Raw genomic sequence first — 13,651 nt, forward strand, 5'->3', positions numbered from 1 at the left:
GGAGTGTTTACAGGGGAGACACTGAGGCATAGAGGATGTTATCTCTTTCCCACCCCCTGCCAGGATGGAATCTGACACTTCCCACTTTGCAAGTGTTTCTTTCTCCTTAGCCCCTGGCTGTGGCTAAGTGATTGTTTATGGCAGATACTTTTAAATCATTATCACCTCCAGGGCTTTTGAGGCATGTGGCATACTCCCACTTTGCATCAGAAAAGGAGCTTTACCAATACAGATGAAGGCCAACTATTTTTAAGGTGAGCTGATAGTTAAAATATCCCTTTAAATATTTAAAAACAAGTCACATGCCTCAGCTCTGTTGTAGCGAGCCTTCCTTAACGTCTCATATTTTTATCATAAAGAGCTGAAGCCAAAGCAATATTTCAGACCTTTGCTTTACTGCACAGTAGGAGGCTTCTTAGATACCTGCGTGTTATTTACCAAGCACGAAAAACACCCCTAGAGCTTTTAAAGAAGTCGTGAAATAAAATGTACAAATAAAAAAATACCAGTTGATGGTATGGGGGAGTTTAAGAGCTGGGCTCTTGTGCGGCGGGTACTGTTCACATGTATAAACACCTGATTATACATTGCTCCAGAGAACTTACAATCAATATAAGCAGTGCCATGTCAACTGCCAAGCCGTTGCCAAAGTTTTTATAAGCATTATGGCAAAAAAGAAAAGTTCTAAGGACAAGTTTGAAGGAAGAATTAATTGATTTGCCAGATAATGATGAGCCTAGGGGGTCATAATTGGTAATGGATGATCAATTGATAATTGAGGATACCTGCAAATTCCTGTAATTGAAAAGCTTTAGAAAAATGCCCTGACCATCCAGGCTTACAAGGTGTTGCCTGGGCATTAAATACTGCCACTAGGCCAGATTTTGAGGTCCTTTGCTGGTGTTTGAAGATCATTTGTTCCTAAGCAAATGAGAGGAGTGCTGAGGACTGTGCTGTCAGTTTTCACTGAGCAAAACCACCGGGGACCTCAGCTGAGCTTTGGGGATTGAAGTGGGATTTCAGTGACAGTGTGCTTGATATGGCTGTGCGAACAGATATACAGGTAAAGTCCTCTCTCAATTTCAGATGATGGAAGCTTTTCTGTTGGTTTCATTGGAAATACAGTTTCATGCAGAATACTGCATTTCAGTGGCTGCTGAAGAGTGTTTGTAGCATACGGGAAGGAAACAAGCAGGTTTCGTAATTTCAAAATCTTCCAAGAGCAGATTTGCTTTGTTTCTTTCCTCCTCTTTGCCTCCCCCACCTTAACACCAATAGAGCTGACCATAAGAGATAGCTGTTACCTACCTTTCACGGTTAAATATGTTGCAGGTTTATTGGATGAAAAGCCCCTAACACTTTAAGCTAAAACAGTAGTAGAAGGAGCACACACATCTAAACAGAGTTTATGACTGTGGCTTTAAAAAGCTTCTGGTTTTGCACTGCACTGAGCATTGTAAGTAAAGCCAACCTATAGCTGATTACATCGCATGGGTTCCCAGAAAATGTGTTTTAGATGTAAAAAGAGCAGCAGTTACAGTCCTGTCTAGCCAGAACAAGGCCTGTTGTTTTATCCATCAAAAAAAACCTTTATTTCCTCTTCTTCTCCTTGGCTAGTATGCTTCAGGTAATCTGACATGTATCTCTCCTTCTCTTCTACATTTTCAGTCTTCTGATGAATGCTATTTTCTTACTTTTCAATATTATCACATTTCACCCTTTCCTCTCAATCCTGCTGTTTAATCATCATCCTGACTTGGTTATCTCTCACCTTGATGAATATGAACTTCGCTTTTCCAGGTAGTGTTACTATTGTAGCTATTCATCTTGCCAATAACATTTTTTTTTTTTAAAGACTCTCTCCTGTGGAGCCAAAATACCTTCTGCTGGTATTTCCTTTCCTGGGTAAAAGAAAAACTTCAGAATGATGACTGTGTTACATTAATGAACTTATTTTGCAATTGAACCCAAAACTGACCCTTTTGGCAAATTGGCAAATTTGAAACAATTCAAAATTTCTTTTGGACTTGGCTTTTATTTTTTCTTACAAAAGGCTGGGTTTCTGAAATCAAGATGGGAGAAAAGAATTAACCCACCCAAACCTTTACCTTGTGGCCTAGTGGTTAATATACTTTTTTGGAATGATTCAAATCCCCCCTCTGCTTGTATCACAACAGGAGCTTAAACCACAGTTTTCGACCAGTAGTCTGAAACATGGAAAACTGTCACAGGCCTTGTGGGCTGAGTCTCTTTCAGTCTCTGCTGCTGAATCTGTTCTATTCTGAGTAAAACACCCAAATATTCAGCAGATAAAAGTCTAGAACCTGCATGTCCCACCTCCCAGGTGCCTTTAATACCAGACCACAAAGTCATTTTCTCTGTCTCGTCACTATTCATCTGTTCAAATACCTTTTGAATCAGCTGTGGAGGGGATTTCACCTTGGCTCTCCCACGTTCCAGATGACTGCCGTCATCACTGGGCTATAAGAAAAATGGGTAATACTGCCTCCATTTTGTGTATCTACCTCCACACATCGAAACAACTTATGTTAGAAGTGTCATAATGTGCAACGTATATTTCTGAGGGTTTTTTTAAAAATTATTATTAGGGGTGCATCAATTTATTGGTCTGATATCAGATTGGTACTGATATGAAGAAAATTGTCTATATTGGATATTGGCCCCATGGGTGATAATTTGGCTGATAAATGCCTATGCAGTGCAGCATGGAGTAAAGCCAGCAGTGTGGAGAGCTGCCCCCATCTGGTAAGTTGGAAGGGGAGGGGGGAGGGAAAGGGCATGGGGGGGAAGATCCTCACCTCCTGTGGTGAGGGAGGGGAGGGCAGGGTACCATGGGATGGAGATATGGCTCGTAGCATGGGGGTGACCCTGGGAGGGTGAGGGAGGGCATATGCCCCCAGGTCTGCATGGCACGAGGTAGGTGCAGCTGTGGGGTAGAGCCAGACCTGGCACTGTGCAGGGCTCTTTTTGCCGGGGGCTGGGTTCAGAGCAGGCTCTGGTGGTGCTGGGTGGCCCCAGATTTCACTGCCGCTCTGCTCCCAGCCCGGTGCTGCCACCCAGTACAGCCCTGGCTGAACACCCTGCCCCCACCCAAGCACCGAGAAAAGTTACAGCTATGCCGGGCAGCAGTGAGGGGCTGGGAGCAGAGTGAAATTTGGGGTGGTTTCAGCCTCCCCCCAGCACCGCTGGAGCCTGTTCTGGGCCCAGCCAGAACAAGAGCCATGCAGCACTGGCTCCAGCTCCACTCCATAACTGCAGCCTGCCCTAGATCATGCAGATCCAGGGGAACATGCTCCCTACCCTTGCCCTTTTAAGGTGCAAGCAATGGAGGGAACTGCCCCCAGCCCACAAGCCATGGCTCCACCCCATACCCCTCCGTCCTACTGAGCAGTGCCTGCCCCTGCCCCCTCCCACATGGCAGAGGGCATTGATCTGCCCCCCACACCTCTTCCCTCCTCCCTCCCCTTCCACCACACCAGACTTACCACCTGGAGGCAGCTGTATTGGATATCAGATCGGTATTGGCTGATATGCCTCCTTAAATATTGGCTATCGGTGCACCACTAATTATTATTCATCAAAAACTGTTTCTTAAATTGACAGTAGCTGGGAGTTAAACAATACTGCATTTTTTTAAAAGAAATAATTTCAAGAAATTTGAAACTGGTTCTACAGACCTGCTTACTAAGAAGCCTTTCACTAGCAATATGCAGATCTGTTTACTATGCACACTATATCACCTATATCTAAAGATATACAAGGGAGAAACTGGGTTTCACCCAGTTGCTAATATTCTCCCCCTGCCCCCCCGTTGAAGTAATGTTTATCCCATCAGCAGAACAAAATCCTAATTTGTGGTTTCATAAACACAGAGAAGCTTGCCAGTGGAATCAAACCTGAATTTGAATTTGCCTTCCAGCATGGAAGAAATGTGCACATGCCTGAAGCTGCCCATCTCAATGACATTCTGGGCTGGGTCTCCTCCAGTCTCTCCTGTTGAATCTGTTCTACTGCATACAAAAATTGTTTCTTTATGCTGACTTTATAACTTACTTTCAGGATTTTTAGACTTTACCTTTTGCATATCTTGGGCTTCTCCCACACTAATAACTTCTGAGTCTCTGAAGTGGAATTCTGCTTTCCTTAAACTTTCATTTAACGTGTTATTTTTGATGAGCGTTAGGGAAAGTGCTATCCTTCCCATGATATCCTTCTGTTCTGCTTTCTACTTGATGAGCAAATATTTTCCACTAAATGTCGTAATGCAGCTTTTCATTAAAGGGCCTTAAGGCTCTTGATAGATAGTGCAGTGGGTTAGAGCATTAGCCATTTATTTCTGGAGAGTAGTTTTCAAGCTGTCTTAGGTCATAAACCTAAATGAGCTGTTGGTCTCATCAGTCCTCCTTTGTTCACATCATAAGACCACTGCATGGCTTGGCACAGTATACATCCCCAGTTAGAAAAAGCTAAGGCTACAGTGGGCTGCAACAGGTCTGAGCTGAGGCAGAGAAGATGTATAGATAGGTACAGATATAGATAGATATATAAAAATACCAAAGTTATGTTTAAGCACTACAATATATGTCAAGTTTAAAGGTCATTGGACAATATTTTACTATGCATGGATTTTCTACTGTTAATTCACCTTCATGCTGTGATTTATTCTTTTTCATGTTGTTCCTCTTGATACATGCATTATGCTTCCTTTCATTCTCTGTGATCTTTTTATAAATGCAGACTGATGAATGGACCGCTTATTTTCAGCCAGCATTGTGGAAACTGTGTAGCCAGAGTGTCTGTACATTTGCCTGCTTAGATGTTTACACAGTTTACTAATAAACACAGCTGACACTGGCATAGCCAGATGACTAAAATTTAAGCTTGCTCTCCTAGCAAACAAACCTGACCTCACTGATAATAACCCTCTGGTCTAGTGAGAAGCCTCCTGTTATTGTCTGAAATTAATGTTAAATGGGATCGCCAAAAAAGGTTGTTTCAGCCCATGTGCACATGTAACTAGACCCTAATGCAGAGCTGTTGCATGCTAATTAACCTTTGGCCATTGGAAGCCAATGCACAATTACGTCTTCTATGTCAACGGTTCAACTTCTGAGGGGGAAGTGTTCAATTAGTATTGTCAAGCAAAAATGTAGACATGCACCGCATAGAAGGAACCTTTTGTTGATTCAGAATCAAATGGTGTCAAAAGCACAGCAGGAAATTGTCATTTAACCAATCTGGACTTTCTCAACTTTCAGCTCCACATTCCATAACTGTTGGCTTCTGAGGATGAGTCATTTCAGCAACAAGTCAATGCCATCAGTAACTGCTTGTCAGCCTACCTATGACACAACCCGAGAGAATGAAGATGTCTGACACATTTATGCTGCTTTTCTTTGTAAGGCATGATTAAGGATAACATGAGACTTATTTTGTGGGGAGAGAGGAAAAATCTATGCTGATTTTTAACTCTCTCTCAACCTCCAACAGATGTTTTATTTCTGTGGTGGCTCAGGGATAGAGCAATCAGGACTCGTAGTAGAGATGATATCTTTTATTAGACCAACAAGATTTTTGGAAAAAAAAAATAAAATAAAATTCCTGATTGCCTTTCCCTCTAGACCAAAATGGCTACAACCTGGATACCTGACTCAGGGATAGAGCTGCGTTTGGGCATTTAAAGCCATTGACATGTTTGGGATCTGGAGAGGGAAGCTTATTGTTGTAGAGATATTGCTCGCACAGAAGAGTGAAGGAGGCAGAATGCTAAAAAGATATATTTTTTTCATAGATTTCATAAACGTTTGAGCTGGAAGATCATTGAGTCCAGCCCCCTGCCCCAGGGGCAGGAAGTCAATTGTGTGATTTCCTAGTTGGTCTAATAAAAGGTATAATTTCTGAACCAAGAGTTCTAGATTTTTGAATTTCCTTTTGTCTCAGACCAACACGGCTACCAAATACATGTAAGAACATATCTATTTGGCTCTATTATACTACCAGGCAGTGCCATACTAAAGTATACAGTGGTACTCCCCACGTATTACTGGTAATTCCCAGGTATGCCAGTTTCCTGTAGTTGTGCATGTGTACCAATCAGCTTTATTAACAGAATGTGCCTCAGTTTACTGCTACCTGGCACCATAATAGCCATTCTCTGTGAGAATAGGAAAAGTGTGCTGAGAAGCAGCTTCTCTAGCACGCCAGACAGAAGCTACGTGCCTCTGTGCATTCTCACCTCCCATCCTACAAGGTGCTGGTCTATGTAGTAGCTGCATTTGAAAATTGAGAACATGGATTCTGGCCGCACACGGTATATAATGACTGGGGCAGAGGGGTCGCAGCACCTTACTTATTTACATGCAAGGGGATCTAGAATCTAACTCTCCTACATATCCCTTATGGAAAAGACTAAACTAAGTTTAATTTATGTTAAGACTCTTGAAGTCTTTCTTGTCACTGTATGTGATGTCTGTTTGTATCCTAGATATCATAAATTAATTTTAGTCTCCTATTTATTTGCCTTCCAACATGACTTTTTTTTTTTTTCCCAGATATCATTTCTTTAATCCTTAATATATGATATATGATCAGTTTAGTACTAGAACTGACTGGTAAATTAAACATTCTGCTCAAGAACTTCACTACCTTTAAGAGGATTCTTGCATTAATGGGTGCAGCTAGGAGTAAATATACAGAGTCAATGTAAACTTGTTCTTAAAACATGTTGCATTTCCTCCTCTTGGTGTTACTTTTATCACCTCTGTAGTTTGCTTAGCCAACTACATGCATCCCTTTTGACTGTAGAAACCTTCCTGTGATACAGTATTGAGTATAAGTCTTACAATCAAATGCATCAGTAGGACAGGAAATACAACTCCAAATTCTCTTATTCCATGTCTTTAAAAATTCCATGTATAGCTGGATGCTAGAAGTAATTCTCAAATTTTGACTGATTGCTTTTGAATAAGTCAACATGGAATAATGGAACAACATCATAACAGCCAAAGTAAAGCTATTGTTTACTTTGGACATTGACAAATTACTGGTGAGCTTCAGATTAGGGCTGACCTGGTTAATTATAGTGACACAGTTGCAGTTCCTTCAGGGTAATCAATAATAGTACAGGCCACTGAAAACATGCAATTGGCACTGGGCTGTCTTCTGCTCTGATTACTTCAGCAATGGCAAACCAAAATCCCATTTCAAATACAGCGATGACAAATTTCAAAGTTCTGATCCAAATTCCAGTAAAGACAGTGGAAAGATTAACCCTCTAATTAACTCCAATGGGAGTTGGAACAGATTCAAATCTTACAAGGCAAAATATACTTTCCTTTCCCCACTTTCATTTTACAAAACTTTTAGTTGGAGTGTTAATGTTCTGTAATTTTACCTTTAAAACTGCAGCAACCCTCCAAGGGACTGTCTTTGCAAGAAGGAAAAAATGTTAATGAATATTAACTATGCCTCTGATAGTATGCCCTGCGTGGTTATGCAAATAAATCAGCTACAGAGAAGATGAGAGAAATCCAGGCGTGGTCAAAGCTTAGGATTTATATCCTGGGGGAACCTCAGTAATTTGTTTCAAAATGAAATAAAAATTAGAAAAAGATGTAACGTTTTGGTTCAGCTCTTCCATAAGATAAACGATGGAGCAAGATGTTTTGATTGCGGGCAGGGTTAGTCTATGCTGCTTAGACGGTCCCCTGACATTGGGGCCCCAGGGAGATCTCCAACCATAGATTAGAGAATCTAAAAATCATGATTCCTGATCCACCCAAGCTAGGGCTGTGGTGGGGACCTCAGGATCATAGGAAATAGGGCTGGAAGGAACCTCCTAAGGTCCTCTAGTCCAGCCACCTGCTCAAGGCAGAAGCATCCCTGACTAAACCATCCCAGCCAAGTTTCTATCTAACCTGCTTTTTAAAGTTTCCAAAGATGGATGGAGATTCCACAACTTCTCTAGGTAGCCTTTTCCAGTGCCCGACACCACCATCATAGTCAGAAAGTTAGGGGTATGTCTACACTGCAACAGCACAGAATTCACTCATGCTACAGAGTGAACAATAAACCAAAACCTAAGCTTTGACCATATAGTGCTGGTGGTTCCCCAAAGTATTCTCACTACCTCATTTCCAGGGTGGCTTTGCAGGGAGCAGGAGCATAGTTTATTGCCTAAGTAGGATGAGCTCTCTCTGCCCCTACCATGCAGATATACCCCAAAGTCCAGGGAGGGACATCACCCTTCCAGGCAAGCTTAAGTGGAGAATGGTCTGGTTATGTAGATGAGGTGTCCGTGGGAATACTGCCCATGACATAGTGAAAGCTGCCAAAAACGAGACCTTTTTGCTGGAAAAATAATAAGTAGAGACTGGCAATTTTTAACTTGAAAAATGTCAATGAGTTCTACAAACCTGTCTCTTCAAAAACCTCTCTTCTCATCTTTGGCTCCTTCTTCCCTGAACACAAACCATTGAAGTTAAAGGCATGAATCCTCTGGAACAACTTCAGTTTGTTGACTAAAATAAATAAACTTTACATACATACACGTGCGCGCACACACAAAGGAGAGTGGATTGAGTCCCATTTTACATGGTGCATATAGTTAAACAATCAGCTAAAGAAAATAATGCCACTCATAATTATGACATCTGTGTCACCGAGAAGTTTTTATTGCTTAGGGCATAAGAACTAGAATGTAAATAAATTAATCTTAAAATCAACGGATAGTTGTTCATATGCATATGTTAATAAAAAGGATGTTGTTGGGTTATTTGCATAATTGTATTACAGATGCAGGCATACTCAAATCTGGTAAATGCTACTTTCTGTCTCTGAATGCAAAACAGAATAGTATTTTGTATGTGAAGTAAATTTCTGTTTTCTGTTCAGAAATTAACTGCTATTATGTCTGAATCCAGTTGTCTGAAAATACCTGGTATGGTACCAGTTAACACAAAGTATTCAGATATGGAGATTATTAGTATCTGATGAATCAGGCTGCTGCTTAGAAATGCTTATGTATCTCTGATTTAGTTAGCCTACAAGGAGTGCATCTATCCTGCTTTCTGTCAGATATCGAAATAAAGGGGACCTAGTGACTGGCTTTAGCTGGCAGAGAGGGAAAGGACAAATTTATTCACGGCAGCAGTAAGTAACACTGATATTACATGAAAAATTAACAATCTTCATATAAAACTTCAAGTTCCAACATGTAATATGAACATATGCATGAAAAGGACATGCCATATATGGTGTACTTTAAGTCCCAGGCCATACTAATGACTTTTCACAGATTATAGTCCTGATTATAGTCCTTACTATTTTTTTTTCCATGAAGAACTGGGTTTATGAATTAATTGTCTCTAATACTGCCCTAAATCCCTGTGGTGCCTCTCCATGCTAGGTTAACTTCTGAATTAGCTGACAGATGGTTCAAATCACCATAGGCTCCTAGGTGATGGTGCATGAAACAGTACTTTTCATTCTTATACCAGCATATTTGGTTATTTGCCTATTCCTGTAGAAAGGTAATTTGTGCTTTGTAGTTAACTCATCCTGGGATAATTCTTGGCACACACTAGATGCAATTCCACTACAAGTAGATTGCTCTAAAAGACCACTTAAACCAGTCATGAGAGGGGAGCTTCATGGGGACTGGTAATTGGAGGGGAGTGATGAAAAGAGCCCAGTGTTGGCAGTCAAGATGGGCTGTGAGACAGGTTTGGGAGGTGGACTAGGGAATGAAAGACAAGTAGCTAAAGATCCAGTTTCCAGAGCCTAAAAAATGCCAAAAAGCACTGGCTGCTACTTGTTAACTGAAGTCAAGAAATGTTTCTGTTTCATCCTGAGGAATAATTTCTTTGTGTTTCTCTTTGAACAAAAGAATAAAGAAGCTAAGCCTATTCCATTTGGAGAAGAGATGCTTGAGGGGGACCTGATAAGGGTTTACAAAACACTAAATGAAGAGAAAGCCAATAGAGATGTATTGGTTACTTCATTACAGTACAAGACCTAGGGGTCTTAAAATGAAAGTAATAGGTAATATGTTTAAAACTAAAACATTAATTTCTTTTCCACAAAGCATGTAATTAAAGTGTAGAACTTAGTGCCACAGGATGTGGAAAACGACAGTTTAACCAGATTCAAAATGGGACTGGACAAATTCTCGAGGGGAAGGAACATTTGTAGCTATTGAGCATGTGAGTTGGAGATACAGCCTCTGAGCTACAACTTCCTAGACCTTAAATGCTAAAGGCTGTAAGTGGGAGCCTGCTCATTTTCTCTTTCAGCATCCACTCTCCGCCGCTGTGTGACACAAGATATCAGGCAAAATGCACCTACGGGGCTTAAATAGCAGTTCTTTTGTTCTAACCTCTGCTTTCAGATGAGCGCAAAAGCCAATTACTCTGCCTTTGTACAGGGGATGTCTGTCTGACCCATAACACATTAGGCATGCATGTCTGATCTCACCTGCCTGCTGGGATGATGAATATCAGGACATGGGAAGTAAGCCCTTAAAAGCAACTAAAAACCCCACAGCTAGAGAGTTGAGATTTCAATCTAGAAACACAGAGATCTAGATTTTCAAGTACATTGCACCAACCACCCAGCTTTTCAGAAGTTTTCAAGTACTTGACAAGCTAAGCCTGGGAGTCTGATCCTTCTGATCACCTGGTTCAGAAGTGCCGTATGATTCTTGGATCCAGACACTAACAGTCTTTGAAGCTTCTTTAATATATATAGAATAGAGAATATATAGAGAAGATTATTTTTAGGCCAACAGTTTATAAACAAAAGCAGAAGCTGGGTTTAAGTTCCTTTCATGGGACCAGATTAGAAAATCTTAACCAATCTATTATCTGCATCAGCAGTATCTCCAACAGTGGCGCCTGTTATCATCTGTGTATCTGGAAGGCTTTCACTGCAAACCTGTTTTTCAGGTGTTTTACAATCTGGCTGCTAACCTGAATCAGAACCTACAGCAGACTTCATTCATTTTAGCTTGGAGGTTCATTGCAAAATACTCATTCTGAGTACTTTAATTTTACTGTGGAATAGAAAATAGCACAGGAACTCAGCTGGCGAGAGAATATTATTTTTAGGCCAACAATTAATATATATTAATGGTCCCATGAAAGAAACTTAAACCCAGCTTCTGCTTTTGTTTTTTAAATGCTTGTATTTAGTTCATAGTAAGTGGAATAAGATTTCATGGATTTCTCCCTATATGGGGATATGAAATCATCATATAATATTTCCTCCCTGAGGCCTTTCCACTTACTTTGCAGTCACTGTTTTCCACCAGTTAGCCTTGTGTTTACTTAAATGGTCAGCCAATGTAGACTCAGCTGCTGAGGAAAGCAATGCTCCTCAGAAGCTTGGCCTGCTTCTTTCTTTCATCCGCAGACAGTGCATATAGAAAATTGTATTCAGCTATCATTTGCCCAGTACCTACTGTTGTCTGCTTGGTTAGACTAATAATACCCCTATCCAATGGGTCTGCCAAGAAAACCACCCATACTAGATCTTAGTACAAAGACCTTTATTTTTTTTTCAGTTAATGTATACAGATGGTTGCTGCTGTTCCAATGGCAAGAATGAGGAGTGAATAACTTGGCAAGGAAAAATGGTATCTTCTTTCCACTCCTCATAACAAGCTGCCCTATTTCTTTAATACGTTAAGTTTGGCAGGAAAGATAATGACCAGTCTCATCACAGATACTGCAAGTTGTCTTATCTCTTGATTACTCCACTCTGGCCAGACTGCATTGTGGCTGCATTCCTTAAATCATCCCTTTTGTGGTACCTGACTCACTTAAATTACACTCTCCATCACAAGAAGGAAATCCATGGCATAATAAACACTTGCTATCCCATTGTGGGATATACCCCTTTGGCATTATAATGGTCCTGAGCCTAAAAAGGAATGTATGCAGCTGTAATGTTAAGCCAGCCCTTCCTAACCCCTTCCCCAGTGAAGCCAGTATTTTAGCCGTTTTGCACACAGATTGACTTCCTAAGGGAATTCTTTAAACCAATGGTTTTCAAAGTTTTAAATCTGTAAAACCCTAAAAATTTTTGAATGCAGGTGAGGACCCCTTTGAATTCTAAGTGTGGGTATTCATATACTTTTGGTTGATCAGAGTCATTTTTTGCAGACCCATTAGACACAGTCTGCAGACCCCCTGTGGACCACAGGTTTAAAACCATGGCTCTAAACTCTTTCCTCTAACGTCCCTCTCCCTCCAAGTTCCAGGCAGATTCCCCCAATGTACATAGGACTGCCTGGGTATACAATCTGAACCACGGATTTCCACTTCTGCACAGATATCCATGGTCATCAAGAGTAGTTCAAGAAATATGAAATGGAAGAGCCAAAATATCAAGAGGAGAGAACAGTGTAAGTCATCCCATGAAAAGTAGGTAGGAACAAGACCTATTTTGTAATCAAATAGTGACTGGGAGGTCAAGACATTGAATTACATTATGGAAAAATCAAGCTAAGGAAAGCTTTTTGATTCAAGTGAAATAGCTCCAGTATTAGAGAAGGACGATTATTTTAGACGCAACGTGTTGAGGTTGGACTACATGATCCTTGAGGTCCCTTCCAATCTTATGATTCTATCATTCTAGGGAAATTCTGGGACATTAAAATAGGATATGTAACAGAGAACCATGGGATTTTTGGGGCCATGGGAGTGGCAGGAAAATGGAGTTAATTTTAGAATTATTTACTGCCTAAGGGACAAGATTTTGTAAGAGCTTAAATATGAGAACTGAAGAAGCAGAGAAATCAAAGATAATTTGGAGTCTGTTTCAATGAGTTGGTCCCTAAACTGTGTTGGCCCCCTGAAAAGGGGGAGGGGGGAGAGGAGACTGTAGAAGCTCATCAGAAACTCTCTTCTAGCCTATGAAGGGGTAGGAGAAAGCACTATACAAGCAGATCATCCTTTTGCTGTGCAACATGCAGTCTTTCATGACAACAGCCTAGTACAGTTCTTCAATAAGCCAAGTGTCATACATGCCAAAAATAAACCATCCCTGCCCTGAGGTGCTCACACTTCAAGAGAAGATGAGCAATACATCAAAACAAAATGTAGAGATTAGGTTTATAAATACAAGACTTAACTAACTTAGTAGCATTCCCTATGTATCTCCTGGCAATGTTAGATTTTTTCACTTCCTTTTAGAAGAGACACTTATTTCTAAACTATCAACTACCCATTATTCATCTATACTATAGCGACATTCGTCCTTCTCTTCAAGATTATTCCTTGCTCTACCCAGAGGATTCTCCATTTGTAAATTAGACTAAGAAACTCAACATGGAAACTACCCCAAGCATATAGCCAATGTTATTTCCCTTAATGAATGACCTGCTCTTTGGCAGAAAGGCCCACTTCTGGGAGAAGATCTGGGTGTGTCCTAAGGAAATGAGAATGCCAAAAGGCTAATGAAGAGCAAAGGAACATGTCTAGCTTCTGGTCTGCTGTAGAGTGATGCACTAACACTTATAGCTAGCAGGGACTCTAAATCATTATTTCACCATTTGTTTTCATGGAGAGCTTTGAAACTTCAGAATCTGTCCTTCTTGACTAGGAACAAGGACCCAAGACAACCATGCCTG

This window comes from Crocodylus siamensis, chromosome 4 (assembly GCF_052110815.1).
Source record: "Crocodylus siamensis isolate JL-2025a chromosome 4, ASM5211081v1, whole genome shotgun sequence".
NCBI lineage: Eukaryota > Metazoa > Chordata > Crocodylia > Crocodylidae > Crocodylus > Crocodylus siamensis.